Source organism: Thermobia domestica, chromosome 18 (assembly GCF_964235325.1).
Source record: "Thermobia domestica chromosome 18, izTheDome1.hap1.1, whole genome shotgun sequence".
Classification (NCBI taxonomy): Eukaryota; Metazoa; Arthropoda; class Insecta; order Zygentoma; family Lepismatidae; genus Thermobia; species Thermobia domestica.
In genome coordinates, this window is record NC_137471.1 from 83,585,332 (window position 1) to 83,605,346 (window position 20,015).

At 37.6% G+C, this 20,015-nt stretch overlaps 1 protein-coding gene across 2 annotated transcripts in view; it reads left to right on the plus strand.

Annotated features, from left to right (window-relative positions):
• The first annotated feature begins 2,401 nt into the window (after window positions 1–2,401).
• Window positions 2,402–20,015, plus strand: part of olf186-M (Ki-ras-induced actin-interacting protein-IP3R-interacting domain olf186-M) — a 434,062-nt gene continuing 416,448 nt past the window's right edge. For both annotated transcript variants that reach the window (XM_081745924.1, XM_081745927.1), the window contains exon 1: window positions 2,402–2,671. The gene's annotated coding sequence lies outside the window, so the exon portion shown is untranslated. The remainder of the gene's footprint in view (window positions 2,672–20,015) is intronic.

Genomic DNA, 20,015 nt, shown 5'->3' on the forward strand with positions numbered 1-20,015 from the left:
CGAACTGTCAAGTGCCAATTGACCCGACGCACCACTACAGTTGTCAAGGAATTGTGTTATCAGTTGTAACAAGCTTGTGTTGACTGTTGTAACAAGCCGGGGGGGGGGGGATACACATTGTGGGATTTGTGCTCAGTGCATGGGCTTCGTTAGCTGGGGTCGTGAGAGACGTCCCCCCAGATTTTAGTCAAATATATTTAAGGAAATTATATACTTTGTATATATAACTTTTGTCGAAAAGAGGATTTTGATTTTGATTCATCGACTTCCCGCCCCCCCTTCCCCAGATTTAAAAAAGCTAACGACGCAGGGCCAGTGGCAGTCACATAATGATTCACATTCGTTTTATTTATCAATCTTAGTAAGTAATATCATTTTGAAAAAAAGTAAAGTACTAAAAGAATTCGCCAGTTTTGTTTCCAAGACACTTCAAAAGTTGCTAAAAAAAAAAAAAAAAAAAAAGTCGATAGTCGCTTTTGTGAAAATGTGGTCGCTAACTGCCTTTTCAAATTAGCTAGATTTAGCGACTTGTCGCTAATATTGACAACACTGCAGTATGTTCTTCTAAGGAGTTTCGCATATGAAATAGAAGATACTCATTTTCGTAAAGTAATATTTTCCACGACGGAACGATCAACGATTTGCAGAGCAAAATAAGATATTAAAAACCGAGTTTATCGGATATTCATCTTGTACTGAATTTTTTGTTCTTTGGATTTGAATTTCCCTGGAAAGATCGAGTTTATTAGCATTCTGACACCAGGTCAAGAAGAATTTGAAAAAGAGGTAAACTGAAGTGCAAAGTCCAAAGAAAAGCTTGTTTACAATACACACGAGATGCTCCTGCTACTCGACGTGTGCAGCGTGCAGCCACGTCGAATTTGTGCTCGACGAGGAAGAGAACTTTTTTTTTCTTTTTTTTTAGCATTGTCGGCACTGGCGAACTTCAAATACAGGAAGCATCCTGGATCCCAGAAGAAGAGATCTATGTCAGTTCTTTAGATCCTGTTCCATCTGCACCTTCCGACAGTACTTCCTCCTTGCCAATTAACGGTGACTAAAAGAATAAGTCAACAGGAAAACGACAATATGTGATTTCGTAGAATTAAGATTAGCTAATCAAACAACCACGTGAGGTTAAAATATTCTCATGGTACTACCATTTTCTAATAAACAGTAATATAAAAAGTCTCCGCAGTTTTTTGGTACATTTTTGAACAAAAAAATTCTTTATTGAAAATCAATTTTAATCAAGCACACATTAACCATTATTATCTATGACCTTTTGCTATTTTTCGGATATTTTTATAATTCCATCGCTGCAGAACTTTTGTGGTTTATCATCGAAAAACTTGGCCAAGTGATTTTCAGCGGCGTTTCGCCGGCCATTTTTTTTAATCATCAAGAGAGTTTTGCAGAGACCGGAACAAATGGTAGTCAGACGGTGCATTTTTTTATTCTATTTGAAGAGACTTATTACAGGCGATGAAAAATGAGTGAAATATGAGAATATCAAACGTAAGCGATCATGGTCAAAGGCTGGTGACCCTCCACAAACTACTTCAAAGCCTGGATTGTCGGCTAACAATGTTATGTTGAGTGTTGGGATTTGAAAGGAATTGTCCATTATGAACTGCTGCAACCTGAAGAAACCATCAATTCTCTCCTATATTGTGTACAAATCGACTGTTTGAACGTAGTAATCGAGAAAAAGCAACCAGAATTGGCTAGCAGAAAGGGAGTTGTGTTTCATCGTGACAATGCGCGGCCACACACATTATTGATGACTCGGAACAAATTGACGGAACTTGGTTCGGAAGTTTTGATGCATCCACCGTATAGCCCAGACCTTGCACCGTCTACCATTTGCTTCGGTTTCTGCAAAACTCTATTGATGGTAGAAAATTGGCCGACCAAAGCGCCGCTAAAAATCACTTGGCCAAGTTTTTCGACTATAAACTACAGAAGTTCTACATAGATGGAATTATGAATCTACCCAAAAAATGGCAAAAGGTCATAGATAATAATGATTAATATGTGCTCGATTAAAATTGATCTTCAATAAAGAAGTTTTTTGTTCAAAAATGTACCAAAGAAACCAGAGCCTTTACTTTGGTTGGCACAAAAAACTACAAATTCATTCAGAATAGAAAACTATTGTAATAAAAAGTTTTGCCATTAAAATTAGTCTTTATTATAATTGCCCCCCAAAAATTTATGAAAAAAACGAAAGAAAAACGTTACATGAGGAAGGGGGAAAAGGGGTAAAAATTGGTCACAATAGCTTTACCGTACGTCATAATGTGAACCGGTCTCCAGTGAGTTTTCCACCTCAACTCGCTTTCCTTCGTATCTGTATCGTTGAAGTTCCAAAGTTTTCATATAGATGGCGTAGGTGTGCAATCAACAGGCTGTTGTCAGCTGTTACTATGTTAGGATGAACGGAAGTGCTACTTGTTTGTGTGTGTGTAGAATGATTGTGTGTGTACAGTACATTTTTTTGAAAAATATTACAACTGTTGTTGTGTATATATAAAATGAATTACGTTTAATAGTTACTTTTAGTGCTCCCCAAGTAGTAAACGATCGTATGATTTGTGTTAAAATTTAATTGCAACATTCCTAAGTGAACATTATAGTGATAATCAGATACGAGAGAGGCCAGTCTGTGGTAAGCATCAACAAGTGTTTTTTTTCACACATGTTAACTCAGCAAGTATTGCTGATGCATAGTTTTTCGTTAATCTTAAACAATTCTTTAGATTATAACACAATTGAATTTAATTGTTGTAGTGTCCTTTTGTAGTTGGTGCATGTGGTATCGTCAACGTGTGTTACACACTATAGTAATACAGTTTATAGTAATTTGTTGGAAATAATCATTCCTTCATAACAAAATGCAGATTTTGCACTTGCCTTAGTTTTTGGTTAAGTGAATACTTTCCAGAAGGTGATAACAAAACTTTTGATAAATTTGGTATTGTGAAATTGAATTGTTCAATACACGGAATTGACCTTGTTGAAAAAGCAGATAACACTCTTCCTAGCTGTTCAAGGTTACACAACTCCCGTGTTTTTACCCTTCCTCCTTCGCCTCAAAACAAGTACACAGAAACGTCTATTGAAATGTAGTGGTTATTTAATGTAAGTTGTATGAAAACTTAACACATCGTTCTAAATGTAACAATACTATTCAATTCTTTGTGAAAAGGTATTTCTGCAACGATTATTTTATATAGAACTTCCCTTTTTATCCTGTCATTATTAAAAAGAAAAAAACTACGTTTTTATATAGATTGCTCTTTATGGTTTTCAGGGGGGACTCGGGGAAGGGGGGAGTTATGGCTATCAATAGTGAGTAACTCAGCTAGCACATTATTGTCATAAATAGGTTGCTATATTGCTGTAAAGAAATAAGGAAAATACTTTTTAGAGCTTGTACGACTCATCTTAACGCCTTTACAATTTCATTATGTACATATTTTGAATAAGTTGGCATAATATGTTATTTAACACTTTTAACCTAAAAGACCTTGATAAAACTGAGAGTCCTCAAGCAACTTTACATATTCACTAGATATACCTGCGCAAAGGGGACCACTTTCATAACCCATCGTGGTATGTTGGAACCGGAGTGAGGGCAGAGGGTTACGGCATTGAAGGCGCAGCGGCAGGCGCTGTTCTCAGTCTCTGTCGCTTATTGTTTAGTTTTTTAAACAAGTTTGTACAGTAGCCAGTTGTTCGATTGTGGTGGGTCCCACGATTATGCCAGCTAGGCTAAAGGAGACGATGATGAGAAATGAATAAAATGGTGGAATGAAGAAAGTGGGAGGAAACTGGAAAACCCCGAGAAAGCCCACGCACTTGGTGTTTGTCCATCAGAAAGCTCACTTGGCGCGAGCACCAGAGGTGAACTCTCTACCATTGACGTTAATACAATAGTTCACCTTACATGTTACTTTATTTCGTGTTAATGTTTGTTTTTAGGCCTTGTCTATTCTACTGTAATTGTTATTACATTTTATTTCGTGCACACTTATCTTACATATTATGTATAAGTGTGCACCTAAAATCTAATGTAAAAGATATAGACGTTTTGGCGTTTGTCTACGTACCACCATCGAAACATTAGTCGATTTGTGTCTGCATCGTAAAGTTATTCTCGATTGAAAATTTCAGTTTACAAGCGAAATTCTCGTCATTTGCGGAATGTTTTAATTTTCTGCTTCAATATGAAGAAATCTGCGGCGGAGGGTAATCGAATGCTCTCAAATACTTCTTGAAGTGCAGAAGATATTTCTGTATCACATTATCACTGGGGATGAGAAGTGGGTTCATTATGAAAACCCCAAGTGCAAAAAGCCATGGGGACTTCTCGGCTGTGCTTCCATGTCGACGGCCAAATCGAATATTCACAACTCCAAGGTCGTGCTCTATATTTGGTGAGACCAGCTTGGAGTAGTGTATTATGAGCTGCTAAAACCGACTGAAACAATCACAGGCGATCTGTATCGAAAGCAATTACTGCGTTTAAGCCGAGCATTGAAAGACAAACGGCCGCAATACAACGAGAGACACGATAAAGTAAGTGGTTGTACAACAAGACAATGCTCGACCCCATTTCGCTAGGTTGGTCAAAACATACTTGGAAACGTTGAAATGGGGAGTCGTCGTACTCTCCATCCATCCACCCATCGTACTCTCCAGACATTGCTCCCTCTGACTCTCACTTGTAACTATCAATGGCACACGGCCTGGCTGACCAGAACTTACGTTCTTTGAAGAAGTCAAAAATTGTATCGGTACATGTCTCGTTTGAAAAATTGAGCAATTTTTTCGACGCGGGATTATAACCTTCTTCTTCTTCTTCTTCTTCTCTCTTTTTTTTTTTTTTGTAATTAAAGCATGGAATATTGAAAATACGGTGAAAGCAAAGCTGTACATCTAATATATATAAAAATATGTGGTAGACCATTTATTTTGGTACGTCTTTGTAACATAAAAAGGATAACATTTTGTACGATGCAAATATCGATTGTTCGACTTATTCTATAATACCGCTAGATTAACACTGTTGGAAACTGAACATAAAGTAGTATACAGGGTGTTTCAAAACAACACCGATAACGTTTGTTAGGTGATTTCTGACACCAAGATATGACAAAAGGTATAGACTAACCTTTGTGCAGAAATCCGTCATTTAGTTAGTGAGTACTTCAAATTACAGGCCCGTAGCCAAACTCTCTCTACAAAAATTGTTGCGGATGTACCGCAGGATTCTATAACATGGATATTTTGGATAGGGCACATACTAGTTCCTAAATGTAGTCTTTAACTGACTATGGTATGTCCTGTACATGGAAATATGGAAAATATCCATGTATGTTTTTTGCCTGGGGAGAATTAGATTCATGGAAAATATTTCAGTCTCCTCTCCCCCCTAAGGGATACGCATATGGATGAAAGTATAATAATAAAAAGTCTATAAGATATTCTATTTTGGCATAAATTGTGACTTCTCCCTTAAGATACGCCCTTTAAGCAAAATTGATAAAATGCCAGCTTGAGATAGGTACTATGTTGAAGAAATTGTTTCAAACTGGTCAACCGTTTCCCTGTGACACGGTCACGAAGAAGCAACGTCGATTTAAATGTGAAGAAAGAAATTATCGAAAACGCTGTCGTTTTCCTTTTAACCCATGTATGCCTTTCTTTTTTGATTTGTATTTTGATTTTGGAAAATAGATAGTTTTCGACCTATTCTTGGTGAATTTAATGTCATTTCTTTTTGCTGATCTTCCATTGGCTAATTATGATACTGGGTCGAAAAGCCCCTCGGGGAAGAGGCATATGTATCAGCTTTAGCTATAACAAAATACGTAAGTGGGTCGTTTTCGATCTGGGGGGCTTAAATGGGTTAAAATGAAAATTTTAAAAAGCAGAGAGAGATGTATCCCCTTATTTTTAATGAGGAGTTTATATGTGAAGTTTGATCTTTCTAACGTGACAAGTTCTGACATATTGCATTTTTGACTCAAATTTTGAACCCTCTCTACTTCAGTTAATGGGCCCTTTAATCAAAGTAACATTAAATAAAAATGATGAAACAGCTCAAGGTATATATTATGTTCCAAAACTGAATTCGAATTGTTCAACCATTTCCTTCTGATGCGATCGCGAACAAGAGGAAATATGGCTTTTAATGTGAAAAAAAGAAATTGTGGGAAATCCCCCGATACTCTTTAAATGGAAATCTTGAAAAACGCTGAACACATGTCCACATATTTTTAATGAGGACTACATATGCACCGAGTTTCATATTCCTACCTTGGCGGCTCGTGGCATACTGTTATATATATATATATATATATATATATATATATATATATATATATATATATATATATATATATATATATATATATATATATATATATATAGATAGATAGATAGATAGATAGATAGATAGATAGATATAGATATACATAAATTTCAACTTCTACTTCCCCCTCCCCAGGATACGACGTTGAATCAAAGTAATATGATAAAAACTCAGCTGAAAGTAAGTACTAATTATGTTCGAAAATTGATTACAAACTTTTTAACTGCTTCCCCGTGATACGATTACAAACAACAGGCAATATCTCTTTCAATGTAACGATAAGGAAAATATAGAACATGATTCCCTTAACTCTGAAGCACGGTGATACTTATACCACCTTTTAGATAACGTTTTAGAAACACCGTGCCGCAAAGAGTTAAAACGGGAATTCTCAAAAAATGGCGGGACATAGGCCCGTTTAATTTTAATGAGGAGTTTATGTCCAAGTTTCATCTTCCTAACCTGACAGGATCGTGACAATTTTTGGCATAGATTTTGACTCCCTTCCCCTTAGAATACTCATTTAGATTAAAGTAACTTAACAAGTACCCAGTTCGAGGTACGTAATAAGAACATCTAAAAATCAATTTTTAAATGTTTGAGCCGTTTCCCCGTAATGCGATCACAAACAAATCCTTTTCATTTACATATAGATTGCAGGTGAACACTTACAGCGAATTTGATCGAGCACAAACCGAACTCTTTATGCATGATTTCCAAGTATTTTCTGTTTCAATGATATTTTGTTCTGATGATGATTCCTCGATAAGATAATGTTTGAAGGAAATTCTGAAACTAAACATGTATTTGATAATGACATTAGGGTAATTATTTCAATCCAAATTTGTAAATATATTTTTGGAAGTGAGCTTTCTAGGTTTTGTTGTGGGTTTTACCTGAAAAGGCCCACTGGGGATTTTTAGGCTGAGGAAAATTCTAACAACCCTGCAGTACTCCATGTAAACGTTTATAACCCACTTTTTCGACCGTTTTTTTACGGTAACATTTTTGCCTTCCCGCGTAATCTTTCTCTTGATGACAAGTGCTTTCTCTTCGTTCGTAAAGGATAATGTTTACACCTCTGTACTTCCGCAAATACTCCTCGAATTACGAAGACGGATGAAAACTGCCGTCCACATTATTTAAGATTTGCTGCAGAATATCTGGCTGGACTGAGAATCAGTGACAGGGCATCTATAGAGTAAAATATGAGACGGACGTGAAATGCGTTTGGGTTCATTAAAAAATTCGTAGACTATAAGTTTCATAATTTTTCCTCATTCCGTATTAGTGAACATACAACAGTATAAATCGATCAATAATTTGTGCGCACTCTGTACAGGCTGAGTGCATAAAATTTTAGCTGGGACGCCTATTGGAATCAGTATCCCTACAAAAGAGTTTTAAAACATTATGATTTTAAGAGTCCAGAAAGTATTAACTGAATTATTCATTCCAACTAGGAACTAAAATATTTGCATACAACTGCATAAATTTTACAAGAAAATACGCTTTAAACAAGACTGCGTTTAGGGGAGATGGTGTTTGAGGGCCGAATTATTAAGTAGCTTCAAGGAACATACTTCAAAAATGAAGTGAAATCTTTCAGTTTGTACGTCCCACGGTTATGCCGGCTAGGCTAAAGGAGACGGTGATTTCTTTCTTCTGGAAAACTAAAAACACTATTTTAGCTTCTTCTTCTTATTATTATTATTATTATTATTTTCTCCATAAATTATATTCAGGATAGTTTTTATTATGCTTAATCAAGAACTACTGTCCGGGACCAGACGCTATACTTTTGTGCATAACTATAAAGGTAACCAAGACAGTTCTGTCCCTTTTCGTGAAGGTCTGTGTTCAATTGGACCTCACACCATAAGTTGAATGCGAGTGGAGATAAGGCAAAGGTCAGTTGTTGGTGTGGGTATATCCAACTTACTACCTGGTTGTGGCAATTCAGATACACCGTGAACTTGCGTAAAGACAGAGGGAATATGGGACATCAACAGAGCGTTATAAGAGCATGTATGCTGAACGAGTTCAAATGGAGATCAAACGCCGCTGTAGCGGGACAGAAGATATGCCAGGCCTTTGGTGAGGGTGTCGTGACGACGCGAACAGTGCAGCGATGGTTTAACAACTTTAAGGACGATGGCGAAATACCCGAAAACACCACGTGCCGGAAGACCAACACATATACAAAGAGGAACTGGGACTACAATTCAGTGTGTGGAGAAACCATTCGGCAGCACATCCATCAACTTGAGAAGCACTACAAGTTGGGTCGATGGGTCTCACATGTTTTGATTCCGAGCCAGAAGGCAACGCGGCAGTCGCCTGTGTTTATTTACTATTTCGGAGCAATTTCTGGACAGGGCTAAACATGTGATAAAAAGTGGGGCCTATACGAAGATCCATGGCGCCATCATCATTGGTTAGCATCCCATGAAGCGATTCCAAAACAGCAGAAACCAGCACTGTACCAGAAGGCCCTTCTCTGTGTTTGGTACATCGTGCATCGGGAACTGCTACCAGCTGGTCAGCGTATCAATACAACTGTGTAGTATCAGCAGTTGAGCTGTGCTTAAGAAAAACTCAAAATTCTGGAGCCATCACTTCTGAATTGCAAATGGGTCCTTGTTTACGGAACAACGCTAAGTCCCACGTGGCTAGGATGACTCAGGACACCATTCTCCGCCTTGGATGGGAAACAATATTGCAACCACTATATTCCCCGGGTATTGCACCGTCCGATTATCACCTGTTCCATTCTTTGGACAATCACCTTAGAGGACGCCAGTTCAAATACCTAGTAAAAGTCCAAAATGCACTTGATACCTTCTTCGTTTCACGGCCCACCAAGTTCTACCGCGATGGATTCCATGGCCTCCTAGAACGTTTTCAGAAGGTAGTCGATGCTGATGGGGACCATTTTTGATCTTCCAGGTTAGGTGATATATCGATGTTCGAAGGTGATGGGTAAAAAAGCAATAAAACTTTTCTTGGTTACCTTTATATTTAAATTTAAGACCTTGTATACAGAACCTATCTACACAAGATTGATTTTCTTTGAAATTTCACTTAATTTCTTTAGGGTTTCCTGACAAAATTATTTATTTATTATCCGTGACTAAAAAAAAAAAAAAAAAAACATAATTATTTTATTACACTGAGTAGAAATAAATGAGAGAGCGAATGAAATCCAAATTAAATAAAAACATTGTTTCTCACCAAATTTTCCATCCTCTATGTCTTTTAAAACACTTGTTAAAGCATATAAAAATATACTGTACTTACAAATTAGTATAGTACCTTTGTTTTATGCCTGTATTTATAGTACCTTGTTGAAATGTTTGTTGTCAAATATAAATCGCAGTAAATTGTGTAATCTGCTGTCACAAAAAAGTATCCTACTTTTCGATCGGTATAAGGAAGAGATACCATACTATTTTTCGATCGGTATGGAAAAACAATATTTTTCCATATTATTTTACCGTAAATTATTAATTGTCAATAAACTTTGTTACTTTTAAATGAATGAAGCGAGATAATTTTACTATGATGTTTTAAAAGCGGGTCATTTGGGGGGGGAGGAAACCATTTGGGAGGCCAGGCCCCGATGGCCCCCCCTTGGCTACACCCCTGCTTCCAGATGAAGCACATTTTGCCAGTTTGTACTGAAATAGTGAAAAATATCTGCAGAAATGGAAAATGAATTGGAAGGATGTCGAAGGTAATATCCCAGTATTTGCGTGGTAGAACTGACGAAAAATCTCACTTAGCATGACATCACCAGATTCGAACCTAGGACCTACTTATTGCTCAGAAAAAACTCTAACCGTTACCGTACGTTTAAGAGGGAGAATACACATGGGCGCCCGAAGAAAATTTTATAAGGGCCTCATCTCCTTGGTTTCTATATTACGTATGGTATTTAATAGACATGGTTTGCTGTAGTACGTAATTTTTTGAGCCAGATGGGGACGGGTGTCCATGACGCAGGAACTTATTTCGAGATGGATTCAAAGTTTTTTGACGTCCAATTTCAATAAAGGAGTAAATTAAATTAAAATTTGTAAAATCACTTCTAAAATTAGACAAAATTATATACAGGTTGGCGTTTCGGAGTTGGCGGGGGTACGGACTCCAGAACCCACTCTGCATACGTCCGTAGCGTGCTTCCTGTATCGATTCCATGCGGGGAGTACTTACCTTGAACACAAAGTCGAAGCCGAGTCTAATGGTTCGGATTCCATTCTTAAACAGTAGATCCCGTCCCACATAATGTTAAAAAGCAGTAATTTCCAACTGGCCGGTGTATGACGTAGGAGCAGACACAGTGAGAAAAGGATGGGAGGGGATGACAGACGCAGTGATGATTTCAGGGGCCGATGCGGGAAGTTTCTCTAGTGTAATAGGCCTATCTCTCATTGTGTGTAATGTGGGTTACCACTGTTTGTACAGCAGTACTTTTCATCTCCTTGTATTGAAAGTTCATCCTCACTGCCTGGAGGAAATCTGAAATCGTTACTGGATAGCAGAGCAAGTTTCGGCAATGTATGCGCAGTCAGGATCTCCGAGTAGTATGCCTACAAAACGTTTGACTGCGCTGTCTATATACGGACCTATAACGAACGAACGTGTATATATATATATATATATATATATATATATATATATATATATATATATATATATATATATATATATATGTATATATATAGAGCCCGTAGTTACCACTGTTTTTTTTTTTAATCAACGCGGATTACCCGCCACCTCCTTCCTCCTCACTGGGAAGGCGAGCAGCAAAATTGTGATGTCGCAAGGCATTTAATTGGAGCTGACTATTGAAATGGAACGTTACACTCTAATAGACCATCCAACATCAGTTATTTAAAGGCAAGTAGCCCACATGTAATACTCTTTATCTAGTGAAGAAATAGTAAAAAAGGGCCTAATGAGGACGGTATTTCAGTAGAGATTAGGTAGATTGATTAGATGTATACGGTTTGCAGATGATATGGCGCTTGTTGCAGAATCTGAAAAGAAAATCAGTAAAATATTAGAAAACTTGACGAAGTGTTGTGAAGATCATGGGATGAAAGTAAATGTTAGAAAGAAAAAAGCTATGGTGATTGGAACGAAGCAATCGGTGTCAAATGTAGGAGAGGAGAAAATACAACAGGTGATTATTTTTTGATACCTGGGTAGTATTATTAGTGGTTCCGTGCATGTAGCGCCCGTAGACTTAGCGCCCAGTGTTTCTGGCTCACAGAAGGAATTTTATATTGATTTTATCTCACAATCAGGGATGTCCAGTTCATTTTACCACTCTTTCCACAGGTCGTTAATTCCTGTTATTTTCTTACATCCATGTTCCGTGTACTTAGCGTCCACTAAGTAAAACTGTTATGAAGAGGGAGAGAGAGAGAGAGAGAGAGAGAGAGACCAGCCAATAGCACTGATTATGACGCTTCAATGAATCATAACCTCCGGGGGAAACGCAGAAACGTAGTTATATATATATATATATATATATATATATATATATATATATATATATATATATATATACACAGGGTTTGTATGATAAGTAATGAGACCAGGTCTGGAAACATTGTTTTATTGATCTGATCTGTACAGGGACTTAAAAGCTTTCGAAGTACTCTCCTCTTGCGTCGATGCACTTCTGCAATCGATGTTTCCACGCTGCAAACGCCCCCTGGAAGTCAGCAGCCGGCATGTCCTTTAGAAATGTGGTCACGGCTGCTTGGATGGCTGTGACGTCTGCAAAACGGGTTCCTTTCAAGCGTGGCTTCAGCTTCGGGAAGAGGAAGAAGTCGGCCGGGCTCACATCTGGGCTGTAGGGTGGTTGTGGAAGGACTTCCACCCCAATCCGGGTCAAAAAGGAGGTCACTAAGAAGGCGGTGTGGGCAGGGGCATTGTCGTGATGCAACTTCCACCGGCTAGCGATCGCCGGTCTTTTCCGCTTGACGCTCCTGTGCAGTCTCTCAAGGACTTGTTTGTAGAAGGCGGCGTTGACGGCTTGTCCTTGGGGTACAAACTCCTTGTGGACCACCCCCACATTGTCAAAAAAAACAATCAACATTGTTTTCACCTTTGACTTCGACATTCTGGCCTTCTTGGGGCGCGGGGACGCAGGAGTGTGCCACTCCGCGCTTTGACGTTTCGTTTCAGGGTCGTACTGGAACACCCACGACTCGTCACCTGTTATGACGTCATCTTCAAAGTTAGGGTCACTGTTCATGAGGTTCAACAGTTCCTGACAACAATCAACACGTCGTTGCTTTTGTTCGTCAGTCAACACTCGCGGCACCAGTTTCGCACAGATTTTTCTCATTCCCAATTGTTCCGTCACAATCTTGTGCACTGTTGTGTGGTTCATATCGAGTTCATCAGCAATCAATCTCAACGATAATCGACGGTCTGAGTTCAGGAGATCCCTCACTTTTGCCACAGTTTCGTCCGTAGTCACTGTTGTCGGGCGTCCAGCCCTCTCCAGATCCTCAACGCTTTCCCGGCCGTTCCGGAACGCACTGTGCCAACGAAACACCTGGGCTTTGGATAGGGCTTCCTCTTTGTAGGCCTCCGTGATGAGAGAAAGCGTCTGAGTAGCCGTTTTCCCCAGGCGAACGCAAAATTTGATCGCATAACGCTGTTCGATGGAACCCTCCATGTTTGTTGATTTTCCGCCGTGACAAGAATGTTCACAAGGGCTTTGTCCAAGGCTTGTCCGCGCTCCACTAAGGCTCGGAGCCAACTGACGCGCGGTGCGTTGCTTTGCTCGGACCCCCCCCTACATCCTCCATCACCGACAAACCCGCTCCAGCGACACGCGCGCCGCGGCGCGGCGAGTCTCATTACTTATCATACAGACCTTGTATATATATGCATGTATGTAACTGTACTCCGTGGTATGCAATGCTCTACAATATTTAAATGTACTATAAACTAAGGTTACATATTTAGCTTTTAATGTGAAAACTATGTAAAACAGACGTAATCTAGAATACCGCAATGAGGATAAGGCATACAAAAAACGGTGAACATATTCTCACGACTGAGAACCGGGACAAAATGTAAACTGGCGAAACACCGGGATAAGAGTCTTCATGGAGGTCACGGTGGTTTAGTGGTAGAAACACTCACATCTGGTTCATGGGATCCCTGGTTTTATCCCATCTTGCGTCAAATGGGCTTTGTGGTAGTCAGACGCTGCGTGCATGGATAAACTCGGAGTCCTCTCGTTTTCTTTCACTTTCTTCATTCCACCATTTCATTCATTCTCACAATCACCGTCTTCTCTATCCTACTCCTATCTCCTTAATCGTGGAATGCAAAATTCAAAGATTTCATTTCATTTCAAGAGCTTTCAAACCGGGACTGTCCCGGTAAAAACCTGACATATTTTAACTCTGACCATATAACAACATCGGTTTCGATACCAAAAAAGAAAAAGTCAAATTATCATATGGTATTACACAGTTTCAGAAAAAAAAAAAAACATCTAACAAGCTAGCCGCATTAAGTCTGATACATATTTCACAACTTTATGCGTAATATAAATGTATATAGTTAAGCAATTGATATCATACACTACAAGCACTGAAAAACAACGTAACATTCTCTAATAAAACAACGTTACTTTACGAACCAATAAGTTAATCGCTCTACGAACCTTATTGTACACATTATACCCTAAAGTTACAACCTTATGCAGTAATCAATTCCAATCAGATATTGAACGAGTATGGTGTTTCCTTGAGAATAATCCATCACTAAGTTGAACAAGCACCTTTGAAGGTTAATCGTCTTCCATTTTACTCTCTTCTTCGGTAATTCATCTCGCTACTCTTGTTCGATGCAGTTGAAACCATGGCCTCATCCTTTTGCAATGTCCATCCACAAGGAAGGATGAACAGGTTCAACCTTTTGGAATTTCAAATTCGAAGCTTCTGTCAATTTACTCGTTCATGTCTCTTTCTGTAATGTTGCTATATGAACGGGTATGTTGCGAGGAAACAAAAGAGGCTAGTTAACAAATCGAATCGTAAGATCACCATAAGATGAAAGTCGCATACTCCAGAGACTACCTGATACGTAATGTTGATCAAAATAAATTAGGAATTCTTCAGTTTCTTCTGGTACGATTTGCTGTAAGTAATCCATCCCTTCTGACCCTTATCAGAGAGAAGGAAAACAAATCCGTCCACCATTCCATAGAAATCGGACTTTCTCATTCTCCCTGTAAAAATTCGCCAATCCCAACTGCTGCAGTATGTACTTCGTGTTCGTGTGACTTGTCTGGAACGCTTTGGCTTACGACTTCCCTCACTAGCCACGTCTGGTTGTAAATTTAATTTACATATTCCAATATTTGTTTGTTTTATCCCTCCCCGCTGGTCTAGTGGCAAGCACGCAAGCCTTTGGCGTATGAGGTTCAAGGTTCGATTCCTGGTGGGAGAGCATTGAGTAACCAAAGTGGTTCAAGGTTCCACTATAATCAGTAAATTCAAGTCTTCCTTAGCCGACCCGGCAAAACCATGAAACGTTAAACTAAATACAAACCTTTTCTTTTTTCGCAAAAGGAACGTTTTATTATGAAGTAAAACACTATTCAGAAATATAATATTAAAATTTGCAAGAAGGAAATTTATTTCTGCGTAACAAAATTTAAAAATTAATTATTCACAGGTAATTGTTTTATTGGATTGTAACGAGTTACAGTATAATTTCCCAAAGACTCTTCTCATACAATTCTGCTGTTCTCACATGTAACACTTCCCAAGTGTAACACTCCGATTTTGATAAAATTTAGCAGGTAGATATTACACATGAAATAAACGAATGCATGTTTTTTCTTTTCAGCGGAAAAACAGTTTTAGGGGGCAAAAGCCCCCACCCAAAATTTTGAAATTTGAGTCCCGAAAGGCAAGAAGTGAACCGAAGTGAATAATATTGTGCACAGATGCTATAAACGTAAAACGAAGGAATAGATGTTTCGTATTTTCCTGGGAAAAACGGTTGGACATAATTGCAACAATAGTTTGTGTAGGAACAGTACGCAAAAATAAAGAAAGAAAGAAAAGAAAAGAAAAGAAAAAAAGAAATGATTACGTGTTTTTGATTTTGTGCAGAAAACAAAAGTGTGACAAAGCCCCCTCCCCTCCTAAAAATACGAAATTCAACTCCACGAGCCTAGAAAGAAATATACTGTAATAAATGAAAATGTCCACAAATATTGTAGACGTAAAATGAAAGAATACGTGTCGTATTTTCCTATGAAAACTACCTGCGCTTCTGAGGTAATAATTACTTTTTTTTTTTCGGAGGGACTTTAGTCACACCACAGTTTTTCCGCAGAAACTAAAAACACGTATTCGTATATTTTTTTGCGTATTGTCTCGCAAAACACAGTTTCGTTACAATTCTCCATGTCCTTTTAGGTACTTTTCACTATACTAATGAACACTTTGATAAATCGTGATTAAATGTTTGAAGGGGTCTGTACCCCACCCAACCATCTTTTCCAGAAAAATGCGACACAATATTCCGTCATTTTACGTCTACAATATATGCACACAATTTCGTTCATTCCGGTCTACTTCTTCATGCCTTTCGGTCGTCAATTTCAAAATTTTCGGTGGAGACTTTTGCCCCTAAAAACATTTTTTCTGCAGGAAATAAGAAAGAAGTGTTCATTTATTTTTTCTATATTGTCCCTACCCAAAATTTCCTTACAATTCTCCATGTCCTTTAGGCATGTTTAACGTACTGGTATTAGCGCTTTTGATATTTCGAGATCAAAGGTTTGAAGGGGTCTGTGCCCCACCCAACCATTTTTCCCGGGAAAGTACGAAACACATATTCCATCATTTAACGTTTGTAATATCTGTGAACAATTTCATTCACTTCGACTAACTTCTTCTTCTTGTCTTTCCGGCCTCAAATTTCTCCAAATTTTGGATGGGGGCTTTTACCCCTTAAAACAGTTTTCCCCAGAAAAGAAATAAAAACACGTATGTTTATTTCATGTGTAATATCTACCTGCCAAATTTTATCAAAATCGGAATGTTACACTTGGAAAATATTACATGTCAGTACATTCATATAGCTTGCATTTGCGGCAGAAAGTTCTTGTTTTGTGCTCCCTCTTTGCTGGAGAGACTTTTCTTAGGCTGTTCCTCTTCAGTATACTGGGAAGCTTCTATTCTCTGTGATTTCTTCTCAACGTTGGCGAACTGCTAACCAGACGAAATGAAGAATTTACGGCATTTCAAATTTTTTAATGTTTGTTTCTCGTTTGAAATTACGCTTTGATGACACAATACCATAAGTGTTGAGTCCACTTACATCAGTTATGTAAAATACTGTCATAGGCCATTTTGTTCATTGTTTTGTGGTGTAACGGCGAACCATATGATTGTTAGTGTGAACGTCTGATTTTGTTGTGTTGTAATATATGATAACTTTGAGTATTATCCTCCGCTCTAGAAGTGACCACTTCAGGATATAGTTGTGCATTGTGTTTTGCAATTGTAAAATGGCTGATCTTAATCGGTATATATTGTCAAAAGAGACAGCGCACCCAAAAAATGAGAAGTTGTTCGTCTACAGTCATATTATATATAAGAATAAAATTATATTGCAGAGTGTGTGAAGAATCTGCAACTTCACGAATTAGGAACAATTCGTCATCTGGATTCTAATAGCGCCGATGTTGGCATCAAAACATAAGTCAGCCCTTGTAGGATCGCTTTTCTCCGGAGTTTTGCCTTTTGTATTAGCTATAGGTACTACGCTTCAAACTTCTAACCAATCCTCTGGTTAAGAAAACTGCTCAACGTCTCATTTCAATATCGGTACCTGAACTTCAGTTGCATTTGTATATAAGTGTGCTAATATCTTATCGTCTGTCGGGAATCAATTTCTTCATCGTTTATTGATTTACCAAAAATATTTCTCCTCTACCATCAACAGTGACGTGTATTGTTAGTGATCTGTTAATATACCACGTGCAATAGTCAAAACACACTAATAATAAACAAAACTTTACATACAATCAGTGGCAAAGCCACGATTTCTATTGAGGGGGAGGGGGTCAGTGTCCTACTCCGGAAAACTTTTTTTTTTTTTTTTTTTGTCAATATGGAGACTGAAAGCGCAAATTTAGGTTTTATTCTAGCAACTTTTAAAAATGTTGGGGATTGGGAGTCCAGATCCCCGGAAACTGCCACTGAATACGCAACTGCATACAATGGAAAATTAATACAGTTTGATAGACAAAAGCAACAATTATGCTTCTGACAAGAGACTTATATAAGTGAATAAATAAAGAAAAGCTGCTACTAAAATAAGCAAAATTGCAAATAATTAAATCAATCAAACTACATAATAACATACAAAGTTGCAATATGTTATATCTGACTTCATTAGAACAGTTAGAAGATTATCAGAACGTTAACTCCGCTACGAGACACAATCTCAATCTATACTGAATCCACCCTCATATTTCTGCATTAAGGCTGGAGTTTAATGGACCCACTCGGTACCCAATGCTATAAATTTTAAAAACTATCACTTGACTCACGGAAATGAAAAAAAAAAATACTTAAATAACACAACACAAGAACACAACCAGGGAAATGTCATAGAATCTAAATACTTACTAAGCCTTAGTAATTATTAAAGAAAGTATGCGTACGAGTGCAATGGACCCACCTGGTAGTCCTAGGGTTAAAAGTGTATCCTTGTATGGATATTTAGATAGAGGAAATACTAGTTCTTGCCGGATTTCTTTAACTACTTGCGATATGTTCCATTATTTTCAAACTAGGGTTTAAAATGTAATTGATAGCGTTTAGGGCGGCTTATAACACTGAAAGGAGTCGTTTTATGACACATGTTTATTAGAACGTTTTATTTTCATTTGATATAAAGAATTACCCACCAAATTTTGGCAGTTGAATTTTGCCCCTGACACCCTGTATTTACGATAGGAAATGAAGTTATGTAATGTGCATAAATAATTGCTATTTTTGATGCAGTACTCGTAGTATTTGCATTAAGGTGCGTGTAATTATTATTATTTAAAACTATATAAATTTTAAAATAACACTAGCACATGAATTCACATCCACATATGAAAATCTCATAGGTGATATGGTAATGCTCTTAAGTCGTAATTAAATTGTACGTAATTACAGATGTACATGAAAAGTCAGAGTGTTAGAGCTGACGGTGGTGAACAGGAGAGGAAGAAAAGAACACATTTCTTTCAACTTGCGTAAGGGATTTTAAAAGTGACATGACAATTGTGCAGCAAGAATAGCAGGATCTTTCAAGTGAAAACTCCTTGTTCTTTAGTCGTGAAAAGAGAGGGGATGAGGATAGATATGAGTACGAAATTACATTTATACATATAAACTAGTTCTCTCTTTGGTCAACCCTAGCACACTGATAAGCATCAAATATTTTCTGGGCGCTAAGTACACGATATTATATGTGGGCGCTAAATCTACGGGCGCAAAGTATACTCCACGTTATTAGTGATTATATGAAGTGTAAACGTGAAATAAAAACGAGGATAAGGATGGGCGAAAAAAGCCTTTAGGAGGAAGAAAATACCATTTTGTGGGACCTTGAATAAAGAGTTGCGAAAAACACTTATACTATACATCTTGCTGAGTATTGTACTGTATGGATCAGAAACATAGACATTACGCAAAAATGATGAGAAAGGACTGGAAGCTTTCGAAATGTGGGAGTGGAGAAGAATTGAGAGAATGAGCTGGGTCGATTGGAAAACGAATGAGGAGGTAATAATGATAGGGGAGAAAAGAACAACTTTAGATATTATTAAGAAGAGGAAGAGAAACTGGTTGGGACATTGCCTAAGAGGGAACTGTATCATGAGGGACAGTTTAGAGGGTGTGGTGGAAGGAAAGAGAGATAGGGGCGAAGGAGATTACAATTAATGGACGATATCAAAACAGAGAAATCATACATGAATACGAAAAAGTTAGCGGAAGGCCGTGGAGCATGGAAGTTCCTGAGTTGCAGCAAATAACCTTCCAATAATGGCAGAATACCTATGATGATGAATCTTCGATGGCCTTTCGTTGTTTGTAACACAAGACTTCGGATTAAAAGTTATTGGGTTGCTTTTGTAATGACCTTGCCATTGAGGAAAATAATAAAAAAAAGAATTAATTTTTGATATGAAAATTGTTGTATTTCTTCCATTAATAATCACAATCAATACAGAAAAAAGGAGCTATAAAATACTAAGAAAATCCTTGAGTTCGCCGTGGGAAAATGGAAGGTTTATATACAAATTAATGCACCTTAATATAGGCATCATGATATAAAATAAATAGCATGCCATATAAAACTATTGCCGATTGATTCAAAACAAAAGGCAGTAAAATGCTGGTCTTTTCGGTTGGTAAGGGAAGTAATTAAAGTATTTTTTAAATAATAAAATAATAGAAGCCTGCGTGTTTTGGTATTTTTTAAATTATTACAATATTTCTTTTTCTCTTTTTTTTTTTTGCTACTCAAAATTACTTTATAAACATTTTTAATTTCGTTTTTTTTTCAATCCAAA